Source organism: Panthera onca, chromosome F1, assembly GCF_046562875.1.
Source record: "Panthera onca isolate mPanOnc1 chromosome F1, mPanOnc1 haplotype 2, whole genome shotgun sequence".
Classification (NCBI taxonomy): domain Eukaryota; kingdom Metazoa; phylum Chordata; class Mammalia; order Carnivora; family Felidae; genus Panthera; species Panthera onca.
In genome coordinates, this window is record NC_138355.1 from 57,341,356 (window position 1) to 57,355,348 (window position 13,993).

General features: G+C 43.0%; 1 long non-coding RNA gene across 1 annotated transcript; it reads right to left on the reverse strand.

Moving 5' to 3' along the window:
- Positions 1 to 3,616: 3,616 nt before the first annotated feature.
- LOC132686520 (uncharacterized) lies at positions 3,617 to 6,698 on the reverse strand. Its single transcript, XR_009613728.3, has 4 exons — positions 6,344 to 6,698; positions 5,361 to 5,571; positions 5,136 to 5,204; positions 3,617 to 3,983 (listed from the first exon to the last, which is right to left on the reverse strand). It is a non-coding gene; the product is annotated as an uncharacterized LOC132686520 (long non-coding RNA).
- Positions 6,699 to 13,993: the final 7,295 nt, after the last annotated feature.

A 13,993-nucleotide genomic window follows, 5' to 3' on the forward strand; every position in this document is an offset into this window, starting at 1 on the left:
TTCGCGCAGGAGAGCGGGCACGGGGATTCGGGCTGCCGCAAGTAGCCTATAAATAGCGAACTTTTAGACGGAATCAGCTAACAAATGAGAGGAGCGGGCGTACATTTGCGCACAATCCCCCTTTCCGGGGACGACCCGACCACCCCTCCCGCCCCTCTCCAGACAGGATTTGGGAGGCGACAGATTCGGAAAGCGAGGTGGAGTTTAATTTTTGTGGAATTTACGGTAGTTTTGGTATTTTTGCAAGGGGGGCACTCCGCCTCTTTGACCCTCCCTTTCCGCCTACCTTGGCTGCAGCCCCTCCACCCCCACCCCCACACGCTGCTAGGCGCGCAGGTACCTGCCATGAAGGGCAAAGGTCCTGGAGAGCGGCGATCCTAGGGGTTGAGTGTAGTGCAGGGTGGGGGAGGGGAACACCGAGCCGGGCTTCCCTGGGGATTACTTGGAGCGACAGAAGGAAAGCGGAAAACTGCCAGTGTTTGGGGGTTTCCTCAGATTCCAGGAAGGGAATTTAGGTAATCTCGAGTTTGGGAGGGAAGTGCGAAAGGGTGAGTAGAGAGGGCACAAAGGAGTTCCTAGAGTACAGGTTTCCTTTCCCAGGGCAACAGTAACCCTCCGGTGCTAGCAAACCCCCTCTCGGCAACTTTACTTGAACCCTCGGCCCTGGCGGGGCCGGGAGACCGAAAGCGCACGCCGGGGTTGAGTCCTTGCTTGCCTTGGGGGCCGCAAGCTCTCGAAGAAGCGCGTCCTGCCGGCTGGTGCCCCGAGGTCTGGCTCGCTGGCTTCCCGAAGCCGGACACCTTTTCGCCGAGCCCGCTTACACCTGCCGACCGGAAGAGATCTATTTGACCAGGAGTACTGAACACCGCTAGCCGTCCGCCCGCCCCCTTTCCTTGCGCCAAGGCCGGATTGCCAATGGCGATTGGGTTGGTTCGATTTTCATTTTCTTTCTAGGTGCTTCTTCAAAACTAAAGCCCCCGAGGACGGCGTACACTCACTCTCCAAACTCCCTAGTTCAGGAGATTGCTTCACTAAATTTATCCTGGATGTTTCACAGGAACCACAGTCAGCAGTGTATCAATAGGGGCGGGAGTGGGGGTTGGAGAAATTGAGGGCGCAGCAGGTGAAAACCCGCAGCTGAAAGAGGTTGCTCTGCTCCCTTTGGAGGCTCCGTCCTCCACGCAAGGCCTGCGGAGCGGGGGCCAAGCCCGCCTAATGGGCCTAAAGGCGGCCTCTAGCTGGGAGGAGGGAAGAGGGAGCCAGCGAACGGTGCTGCTTTTTCTTTCCATTGCCTACCCCAGCCCGACACCACCATCCCGCCCCCTATTAACGGAAATGTCAAATGCCTAACCTCTACCCCTCATCCCCCGGAGAAGATTAGAGAGGGCTCCTAACGCACTTGCTGTGGTTGCGTTGCTGCCCCATTCACGCTTCTTCCAACACCGCTTTCTGCCTGTTCCCTCCCCAGAAACGGAAAAGTTATTTTGTTTTTCCCAGGAACCAGCCGAGTTTGTAAGGAGAGGGAAAAAAGCAGAGGCGCTAAGGGGTTACAGTGGCCACTCACCCTGAGGGGTGCGCCCACCGCCCCTGACTCTACTCTTGCAGGCCCGCGGGTCATTTCCAGCCCCTCCTCCCCTCCCTCCACACACACACACACACACACACACACACACACACACACGCACGCACAAGACCGCGCCGCGAGCGCGGGGTCTGAAGGCTGCGCTCCCCTAGCTTCCCAAGGGCCCGGACTGAAGCGCACTTAAGCGTGCTCCCAGACGGAGGTGGACGGAGCCCGGGCGGCCCGAGGCACACCAGCCGGGCTGGCGCTTCCCTTGCTACGTACCTGTCCCAGCCTCCCTGCGCCGATTGACACCCCAGCTGGGAAGCCCGGCCTGGAGCCCGCCGCGTCTAGCGGAACCCGCCCCCGCCCTCTCCCGGCGCGCCCTCGCCCTCCCGGACGCTGGGCCAGATATGGGGCGGTCTCTCGCGGGCCATTGGCTTGGGTCACTGTTTCGAGCTGATTTAGAGCATTTCCCCAGGTTTGGGGATCCCCTTGGTGGGCTGGGAAGAGAGGGTCCAGGCCAGCGCCTTACCTTTCACCCCACCCACACCTCCCCCCATTCCCTTGGGTTAACTCCGCAAGGAAAGCGGATGGAAACCTTGCTGGTGGAGTGTGGAGGTCAGGTGGGTGCTTGCGGCTTTTCTCTAAGGTTCTGGGTAATCGTACTAAAGGAACAGGCCCTATGGAGACAAAAACGACGCACAAGGCAGCGTTCCCTTGGCTGTGTTCAGCGCGAAGTTCACGTCTATTGTTTTCTGCCTCGGGGAAAGCTGCCCAGTGTGATAGATCTTTTTAGAGCCCATCACTGGAAGAAAAATCCTGGTGATAACGATTATCTCCTGCTCGCGCTATCTCGCCATCGCCCCAATTCATCTCCCTCTCTCTCCAGCCCCTCGGGGAGAGGAGGAGAGTAAGGGGCTGGCGGGAGGATGGGCCAAGCCGCTGCCCTCGGATGGAGCGGAGAGGCACCAGGCCACCTCATCCGTCCCATTCCGCTCCGGGCTGGGGAGAGAGGACACCGCGGGTTTCTTTCCCTGCCAAGCCTCACGCTTCTTTCAAATGATTTTAGTCTGGTGCTCCGGTCTATCCATATACATTTCCAATCTCATGGCTCATAAACTATTAGCAAAATGGTTTCATTATTCACCTTCTGTATCCTACAAAAGGGAGAAAAGAAGGGAGAGGCAGGAAGGCAGAGTGGGGGTGGGGGGGTAGTCGTTGGACACTAGTTAACAATGATACTGCCCGTGTTTAAATCATGGTTCAGACTGCCTTCTTCAAGCTGACATTCAACAAATCTGATCCGTTTCCAAGGATCTGCAGCCGACCCCTTCTCCCCCCCCCCCACCCTGCCCTCTTTCGCTCCTTCTCTCCATCCATCACTATCCATCTGTCCTTAACACCCAGGTTTCTAGAACGACCAGATGAATAGCTAAGATACTGCAAATCCATTATTTGCTTCATTAGGTGTCATCAATAAGGCACGCCCTTCAGATGCGACACGTACAATTATTTGGTTAGAACGGCTACCCCTGGTACCTTTATGGGTGGTGTTGGTGTTGGAATCCCATATCATCCCCAAACCAAACCATCCTAATTCACAAGTCTAGGATGATAACCAAGAAGTTGGCTGAAGGCTCGGTGTGGTGTCCATGTGCCCAATTGGGCACCAAGTCCTCATCTGGCTTGCGAAAGACCCGGGAAGCGAGGAAGTTGCAAAGTGGTGTGTGTGTGTGTGTGTGTGTGTGTGTGCGCGCGCGCGTAGCGCGTGCCCGCGTGAATGTGTGTAGCAGAAGAATGGGAGGGGTAAAACAGATCGGGGTCTTTGTTTGCTATGAGAGGTGGGGGGGGGGGGGGAAATACATGAGTAAACCCGAATTAAAAGACAGGTAGAAACAAACTGGCTTGCGGAGGCCTGCGAAGTCAGGGCAGGGGGCTAAATACGGTAGAAAACTACCGGCAGGCGTGAACTGGCAGAGGCAGCCTTGGGCGAGCGGAACCCGGACCAGCTTCTCCGCTGGGGGCGATGATGATATTAAGTGTCTCGACCAATACTTTTAACTTTTAATAAATTTTATCAAGAATGACTCTGTCACAACACACACACACACACACACACACTCACACTCACTCACACTCACACTCACTCTCGCTCTTCCCCCTGCACTTTTTGAAAATATTAAGGGCGCTAGGCAAGTGAGAGTGCGGTAATTATCCCTGGATGTAGAAACCAATCTGGCTGCGAGACGCCCCTCTGCAATCGCCGGCGGCGGCAGCGGCGGCGGCCGTGCGCGGACCCGCGTGGAGGCCGGGGACTCCGGGCGCTCGCTAGGTCACCGCGCCGCGCGGCCGCCGCTCGCCGGCTGTTTAATATACATGGGGTGGGAACGGAGGGAAACGGATCTTGGGCCTGCACGTCCTGCACAAAAAAAAAAAAAAATCAATTTGCTATTTATTTTTGAAAAATACAGATTTAGAGAATTTTTTCTCCAGCCCGACCCCCTCCAAGAACGGCGGCCCACATTTAATTACGTCTTTTAATGACTTTTCCCTTACTTGCCGTTGCTATTTCGCGTTAAGGGCGGGGGCGGGCGGGGTTTCTTTGGGGGGTTTTCAATTCTGGTATCTTCAAAAAGATTTGCCTTATGTGTTAATTGCATGCTGTTAAGCACATCTGGGATTGCGTGCTGACCAACTCGGACCAACTTTTAATTAACACATTGACCCGGCGAAGAAGCAGACGCCCAGCCTCCCCCTCGAAATATGTATATTAGCCGCGCGGAGGCCGCGCGGCCCGCGCCGCCAGGTGCGTGCGAGGAATTGCCTGCGTCGAGGGGCGGGAGGGGGTGCAAATTGCAACCGCTCGCGCTCTTCCTGCGAACGTTTTTCTCGCCTTACCTCTAGGAAAACAAAGAAAAAAGAGTAATCGACCGGCTCCAGAAGCGGGCTTCTTACAGCCCTTAATGTGATTTGACCCTGGGCGGGGAACTTAGGAGGAAGAAAGGAGACTCGCCCTGAACCATTTCCAACCGGTCTGACTTGGGCCTGAGCTGAGGTCGAGGGCCTGAGCTCTTTAAATGCAGAGTTCTCCTGTTAATGAGGAGAATTGATGGCCCGGAAGCCTGGTGGAAGAAGAGAACCAGACAGCGGCTGCCTTTTGTGGTCCTGGCCTTCCTACTCCCAGCCTCCTCCCCTTCGCCCCGGGCTCCCCGAGGTTAAACCACCCTCCGGGGCCCGCGTCTGAGAACAAGGAATGGGTGTCCCCCCTCCTCCTTGGAGCGCACCGCTTTCAGCGACGGCAAAGGAACTAAGCGGCTATTTTTAGCACTCTAGGCCCGGTCACCAAGGCTCGACTATTGGGGGTGATCTTCCAGGCAGGCCAGTCAGATCCCGGCTGGAGGGCGGAGGAAACCCGGAGCGCGGCACGGCCGGAGCCACCCGCAGATAGGCAATTCACCCTAAGTAATTTCATTCAGAATTGATGGCGTTTCACTGGAGTGGTGCCTTCAAAGTGAGTGCCTAGCCTGCTTCCCTGTAGAGCACAAATGCGGGTTAATCCCCAGATACGTACTCATGTTCTCTTTCCGCATCTAATCTCAACGGCCTCGCTCTTCTAAATGCTCAGCTGCAGCATACCTCCCTATAAAAAAATGTCAAAGTGGTATTCCTTCTCTTAGCCATAAAAAAGTTGGAGTGAATCACTCCCAAGTTACCGTTTAACGTCCCCTCCAGGTAACAGTTGAAGTTTCTTGTTTGACATTTTTCATTCCCCAATACAGAACTTTTCAATAAATACCCAGCACCAGCACGAGGAGAAGTATATGTCGCAATAAATTCATGGCTGTATGCTCTCACTATGTCGATGCTTTGCAAAATTTAATGTGACAAGATTGCTCCCCAAATTCCTTCCACCTCTCTTCTTTTTTTCTTCTTATTCTCCTTTTTTTGTCCTTCCCTGGAAGCTGCTTTTCCAATCAATGTATCGGAGAATCTGCAAAAATTTAAAACTGAAAGAACAGAAAAGATATAGACAAGAAAGCGAAGATCTGTTATCAATAATTCCTCTGAGTTCCTCCAGATCTTTTTATGTTCAGAGAAAGGTATAATCAACACACATCTTCAGATGTGTCAAAAAAAAAAAAAAACAATCAAGTTAGTAAATTACAGTGTCCCTTTGCAAAGATAAGGCCTTTGGAAAGTTAGCAGGAGCATTACCCAAATGGCTTTGTTTTGAGTTTTAGTGGACCACTTATTTCAGCTCGCAAATTGATCTGCAAAATTGCAGCACACACCTGATATCCAGGGACAAACAGGAGTTGGTAACTCCAGCTGGCTCTTTTGATTTACTCTGCCTGGTAAGATGTATGCTGGGGTGTTTTGATAAGAGAGGAAAAAAAGGGAGTCAGCAGTTTGATTTGGAAACTCTTTTATTGCTGAATATGGTTGCAGGTTGAAACTAAAGAATGTGTTTCTGCTGGGGACATTTGCATGACACATCCATATGCATTAGCAGCTGCACGGTGTTATATCATCAGTTCCTGTGAGCATTTATCTTTTTCCCCCCCTTCTGTCTTTCTCAAAGGAAGCTGGTAAGTGGCTTATAGGAGAACCATATAGACTTTAAAGACACATGAATCCTCCTGTGTCCTTCAGGCCCTCAGCATCTAATTGGCCTATAACAACCTGTATCTTTTGAGGATTTTAGAATATGTGAAGTAACTAGCCTTTCTGGTTACATTTTTTAACCTATAAGGATAGATTAACTGTGTATAGAATTACCCAAAGAAAGGGGTCGTGGCGGTTCTATTCCATATCTATGTCGTCATCAACATTCTTCTGCTAATTTGCTTTGTGACTTAACAGAGAAACTTCATTAAACTCTCCTTTATGGCTTTCGTTTTCATTTCTTGATACTTGATAGAGGTAATATTTTTGATTCAGGGTAGCTAAGACCTTTCCATGCTGGCATGTAGTGGTGGCATCAGAAACCGCAAGAGCAGTTCTAGAAGATGTGTGCCTCTTCAGAGATTGTATGAGTCATGCAAAGGTCATCGTCTCATATCCACAGCAATGGTCTGCATCTAATCCTGCCTGAACTTTGTTTCATATGTCTGACTCTCTCTGAATTCCAGTGATCTGTAAACAGCAGGAACCACAATGTCAAATTGAAATCAGAAAGAAACTGAGTTCTTATTTGGTCTGATTCTGTTCAGTCACATAGGCTATTTTTTATTATTTATTTATTTAAAAAAAAAATTTTTTTTAACGTTTATTTACTTTTGAGACAGAGACAGAGCATGAACGGGGGAGGGTCAGAGAGAGGGGGACACAGAATCAGAAGCAGGATCCATGCTCTGAGCTGTCAGCACAGAGCCCGACGTGGGGCTCGAACTCACGGACCGCGAGATCATGACCTGAGCCGAAGTCGGCCGCTTAACTGAGCCACCCAGGCGCCCCTAGGCTATATTTTTAAAATATTTTTTTAAATTTTTTTTACATTTATTTATTTTTGATAGAGAGAGACAGAGCACAAGTGAGGGAGGGGCAGAGAGCGAAGGAGTCACAGAATCAGAAGCAGGCTCCAGGCTCTGAGCTGTTGGCACAGAGCCTGACACGGGGCTCCAACTCACAAACCGTGAGATCATGACCTGAGCTGGAGTCAGATGCTTAACCAACTGAGCCACCCAGGCACCCCAACACATAGGCCATTTTTTTAAAAAAAGAAAACTGTACATTTAAAGTGTAGTCATCAAGTCAGGGTGACTAGGAAGCATACGGACTCAAACCAAGAGACTAACATAAGCAAATTTTTAAAAATCACCTCGTATCTGCTCACATTCGGTGTTCTTTGGGATTGTTTGAGAATAACCATGCTCAAATTTTTGAAGTACTAGTGCATTACAGGTGTATTACAAAGTAAGACATAAATCTTCCACACACACACACACACACGTAAGTAACTAAAAGATAATAATCCTTAGGAATCATGAAGATATCCTATTAGAGATATTGTGGGTTTTTCTCCATTTTTGGTAGCTTTTTTGGTCATCAGAGAAACTATTTAAAGGAAAAAAAAGAAATGACAATAATTAGTAAAATGATGTCATCTCTTTCTTTTTTCTACAATGCTTGGAACTAATATGCACTACTGTATAAGTGGGCATGCATGATAACAAATAAATATGCATGAACCTAAATAATTGTTTTTATGTCTTGTTTCCAGATGCTTGCAAATAGCACTAGATTGGTTTGACCTAACCAAAAGGTAGCTAAGATCTCTGCCATTCAATTGAATACTAGATATTTTAAGTATCAGAACAAATTTCCCCTGCCCTCCGTTGCACAAAAGTCGCTGGCTTTTTTTTTTAACTTTTCAGCTTTAAAACAGTAATCCAGTATAATGTGGGTCAAATGGTTGCTTGATATTGCATAATGGAAAATTAATGAGCTAAATTATTTTATTCAATTATTTCAGTGATACCTAGAACGAACAGCCAATTATTAGGGCTAGTTAGCTTAGTTGTTTAGTTTAGAACATGGGCCAGAATTGATCCTGTGGCTAACTCTTTTCAACAGCTGCATATTATTACGTCCCCCAACTCAGAACCGCCATGAACAATTATGTGCCAGAGGTAACAAAACAAACAGATGAGAAGGCAGATGAATTTGCACAAACCAAAGAAAACTATTTATTTTTTAAAGTACACATCTCACCGGAGCACCTGGGGGCTCAGTTGGTTAAGCGTCTGACATCAGCTCGGGTCATGATCTCACAGCTCATGAGTTGGAGGTCTGTACTCCACTCTGTGCTGACAGCTCCAAGCCTAGAGCCTGCTTCAGATTCTGTGTCTCCCTCTCTCTCTGCCCTTCCCCCACTTGTGCCTGTCTCTCCCTTTCAAAAAATAAATAAATAAACATTGAAAAATTTCAAACTACACATCTTTTGCAGTAGTACAGAAGAGATGATGTATATATGTCTACAACCCAAATGAAATATCTCTGGCAAGATTTATTAGAGAATAGGGACAGGGAACAAAAGGCCTAATTAAGGCTACCAGGAGAGCTTAGGTATGATGAACACTACTACACCTGCCTGGTGTTGTGTCATTTAACACATTTACAAATCAGATGCTACTGCCTCAGTGTGTATTCTCTCTAAGATAAAGAAAGAATTTATTTGTTTGCTTTCAGATTGTGTTTTGCCATTAAACATTTCTAGATGTATTAATCGTGTCAATAGATGTTGGGATATGGGGGATCTGGGAGAATTAGTTATTTGCTTATCTATTCATATCTTGGTTGTTTCCAAAATAATTCTCTTTCTTCCTCTAAGGCTTTCCTTGTCACAGGACACAACATCATAGGTTCTTTGAAATATGATGGTTAACAAAGATAAACCATAGGCCATTACAATGGGTCACCATTGATTCAGCAAATCTAAACCAAAACTGGACAGAAGTTTTGTTAAGTCAGTACTTAATTCTATGGCCATGTATTCATACCCCCAAGAACTATGAACTAGGTAATAAGGACATTCAAAAGTCAATAATTGTAGTCTGACATATAAGGAGCTCAGAAGTTGCTACTCCGTTCTAACAAGAAAAAATTGAACAAACTGAAAAATTAACAAATCTTAGACCCATCAGAGAAGTGAGGTCACAGGGAAAAATTCCATCCCCCACATTGGAAAGACAGATGAAAACAACCAATCACAACTTATGGTAGTAAAATTCCAAGTGTGAAAACCTCCTTGGGAATCAGTACGGGGGTAGGAAAATAGGAACTGCAATTGACAAGTTGCTGGGAGTTCAGTGTGGACAAATCTGAGAGTTTAAAACTCCAGGAGAAGCTAATCACAGATAAGATCCCACAAATTTATGACTTTTATTCCCAGGAGCTCTACTGGGTACTCACTGTGAATATCAGATAAAATTGCCTCGTACTTCTGGAAGGAGGAAGGGAAAAGGAATCACTTTTTAATATGTCGGTTTTTGTTTTGTTTTGTTTTGTTTTGTTTTCACAAAGCCTGCCTTCAGGAGAAACTATTTTGCCATAGTCTAACCTATTGGGGCTCATCAGAGCCTAACCTACCCGAGAGAAGGGAAATACAAAACTCCAGCCCCCTCTAGCCATCATGTCCCACCTAATAGGGTGAAACTGAGGTACACTGGTGAAATTCACAGTCCAGGGGCACAAGCTCATCCAAACACTGAGACCTAATGATAGGACTACACAACATGGCCAGCACCCCGACACCTTACCATCGCATTACCAAAGACCTATGGTCTGCAGTTTCTTTTGCCCAGTATATCATGTCCACCTTTCAACAAAAATTATAAGGCATACTAAAAAGCAATAAACACAGTTTAAAGCATTAGAATCAGACAGATATGGCCGGAATTTTGGAATTATCAAACAAGGAATAAAAAAAAATGATTAATATGACAAGGGCTTTAATGGAAAAGTATACAACATGCTAGACCAGAGGGATAATGTAAGCAGAGATATGGAAATTCTAAGAAAGAATCAAAAATTCTCTAAATCAAAAACATTTTTGATTGAAGAACATTTTTGATGGTCTCATTAATAGCCTATCACAGCTGAGGGAAAAAAATCTCTGAGGTTGAGAATGTGACCAAAGAAACTTTGAAAACTAAAAGCCAAGAGAAAAAAGAAAAAAACGAATAAAATATCCAAGGACTGTGGGACAACTACAAAAATTGTAATACACACAATGGGAATACCATAAGAGGAAAGAAAGAGGAACAGAAAATGTTTGAAGCAGTAATAACTAAGAACTTCTCATAACTGATGTCAGACACCAAACCATAGATCCAGGAAGCTCAGAGAACACCAAGTAGGATAAATGTTAAAAAAACAAACAAACAAACAAACAAACAAAAACAAAACAAAACAACAACAAAAATAAAACACACCAGACTATACCTCAGTATGTTATACTGAAACTTTAGAAAATCAAAGATAAAATCTTGAATGAAGCCAGAGGAAGAAATCTTACCTAAAGAGGAACAAACAAGAATTACATCTTATTCTTCCACAAACTATGCAAGCAAAAAAAGAGTGGAGTGAAACAGTTAATGCATTGAGAGAAAAAACTACCAATCTAGAATTCTTTACCCTTTGAAATTATCCTTCTAAAATGAAGGAGAAATAAAGACTTTCTCAGACAAACATAAGTTGAAGGAGTTTGTTTCCAGTACACTTGGTTATAAGAACTGTTAAAAGAAGTTCTTCAGATAAAAGAAAAACGATATACGTCAGAAACTTGGATCTACATGAAGAAAGGAAGAGCTTTAGAGAAGGAATAATGAATATAAAATAAAAACATTTTTGTCTTGCTCTTAACTGAAATAAGAGATAATAATTTATTAAAAATAATAAAAGTTGTAATATATTTGATGATTATAGCTTATGTATAAATGAAAATAAATGACAGCAATGTTACAAGGGACAAGAGGGAGGAAATAGAATTATTTTGTTATTATAATGTACTTGTACAAACCATGGTATACTGTTATTTGAAAGTGGACTTGAATTAGTTGTAAATATACATGGCAAACTCTAAGGCAACCACTTAAAAAATAAAGCTATACTTATTATTGATATGCAATGAAATGAGAGGAAATGGAATAATATAAAATGTTCATTTAAATCACAAAAGTAGGGGCACCTGGATGGCTCAGTCAATTGAGTATTTGACTTTGGCTAAGGTCATGATCTCAAGGTTCATGAGTTCCAGCTCTGCGTTGGGCTGTGTGTGGACAGCTCAGAGCCTGGAACCTACTTCAGATTCTGTGTCTCTCTCTCTCTCTCTACCCCTCCCCTGGTCGTGCTCTGTCTCTCTGTCTCTCTCAAAAATAAATAAACACTAAGAAAATATTTTTAAATAAAAACTAAAATCACAGAAGCAGACAAAATCATGGAAGACAAAAATGGGGACAAAGAATATGGGCAACAAATAGAAAACAGTAACATATAGGGTAGATACTAATTTAACTATATCAATAATCACTTTAAACACCCAAGCTTTAAATATACCAATACAAAGACAAAGATTGTCAGAGTGAATCAAAAAAATAAGATTCAACTATATGTTACCTACAAGTAACCCACTTTGAATATAAAGTCACACAGAAATTAAAAGTAAAGGGATGGAGGAAAATATACCATGCAAACACTAAAAGAAAATGGGAGTGGCTATATTAATTTCAGGCAAAGGAGAACAATGAAAGTTGGGTCAGGGATAAAGAAAGACATTACATAATGATAAAGGGCACAATATTTTAAAAACATTTAACAATCCTTAATGTCTATGCATTTAACAACACAGCATCAAATTATGTGAGACAAAAACTGATAGAACTGCAAGGAGAAATAAATTAATACACTATTGCAGTTGGAGATTTTAATAATCCTGTATCAGAAATGGGCAGATCCAGTTGGCAACAACTCAGTAAGGATATAGTTGAACACAACAGCACCATCAAGCAACTGGGTATAATTGACATCAATAGACTACTTCATCCAACAAGAATAGATCATCTATTCTTCTTAAATTCACAGGAAACATTCGCCAAAATAGACCCCATTCTGTACCATAAAATACAGCTTAACAAATTTAAAAGAATAGGAAGTATACAATGTCTGTTCAGACCACAATAGGATTAAACTAGAAATCAATAACAAAAATATAGCTGGAAAATTCCAAAATACTTGGAGATTAAACAACACCCTTGTCAATAACTCATGAGTCAAAAAAGAAAGCTCAAGAGATATTAAAAGATATTTTGAACTAAATAAAAATGAAAATACAGCTTATCAGAATTTATGAGATCTGGCAAGAGCATCACTTAAAGGGAATTTTAAAGCATTGAATGTATATATTAGAAAATAAGAAAGACCTAAAATCAATAATCTAAGATTACACCTTAGGAAACTAGAAAAGAACAAAGTAAATCCAAAGTAAGTAAAAGAAAAGAAATAATAAAAATTAGAGCAGGAATAAATGAAATTTAAAACAGGAGATCAATGGAGAAAATCAACAAAATTGAAAGCTGGTTCTTTGAGAAGACCAATAAAATGATAAGACTTTAGCCAAGCTAATGGGAAAAATAGAGAAAAAGAAAGAGGGAAAAAGAGGAAACATGAATTATTAATATCATAAATTAAAGAAGCAAGATGACTACATATCTCAATGACATTAAAAGGATAATAAAGGAGTATTATGAACAACTCTATGCCCACAAAGTTGATAACTTAGATGAAATGGAAAAAAAAAATTTAAAGACTTTATCTGTCAAAACTCACATATGAAGAAATAAACAATTTGGAAGAGCCTATATCTATTAAATCAATTGAATCACTAATTAGTAACCTTCCAAAACACAAAGCACCAGGCCCAGTGAATTCCATTAATCATTTAAGAAAGAAATTATGCCAATTATCTACAATCTCTTTCAAAAGATAGAAGCAGAGGAAATACTTCCTAACTCATTCTATGAGGCCAGAATCACCCTAATATCAAAATCAAACAAAGACATTACAAGAAAACAACACTATAACCCAATCTCTCATTAACATGAATGCAAAAATCCTCCACAAAATATTAGCAAATCTTATCCAACAGTGTATGAAAAGATTTATACACCATGACTAAGGAGGATTTATTCCAGATATACATAGCTGGCTGAACTTTTGAAAAAGCATTTAATGTAATCCATCACATCAACAAGCTAAAGAAGAAAGTCACATGAAAGCCACAGGTATCAATTGATGCAGAAAAAAATATTTGACAAAATGTGACACCAATTCATAATAAAAATTCTCAGAATACCAGGAATAGAAGAGAACTTCCCAACCTAATAAAGAATATCTACAAAAACCCTCTAACTAGCATGCTTAGTCGTGAGAAACTAAAAGCTTTCCTGTTAAGATCAAGAACAAGGAAAGGCTATCCCTTCTCAACCTGCTTTTCAACATCACACTGGAAGTCCTATCTAATGCAATAACAGAACACAAGGCAATAAAATGTATACTGATCGAGAATGAAAAAATTGTGTGTTTATAGATGACATGTTTGTTTATTTGTAGAAAATCTGAAAGAATCACCAAGAACAAAAAAGCCTTCTAGAACTAATAAGCAACTACAAGGTGGCAAGATACAAGGTTAATATACAAAAGTCAATTGTTTTCCTACATAATAACAATAAACAAAAAGAATTTTAAATTAAAAACTCATTACATTTACATTAGTGCCAACAAAAAGAAATACTTAAGTCTAACAAAATATGTCCAACATTGATGTGAAGAAAACTACAACACTCTGATAAATAGAAATCAAAGAAAAATTAAATAAATAAGAGATATTCCATGTTCATGGATAGAAGGACTCAGCATTGTGAAGATGTC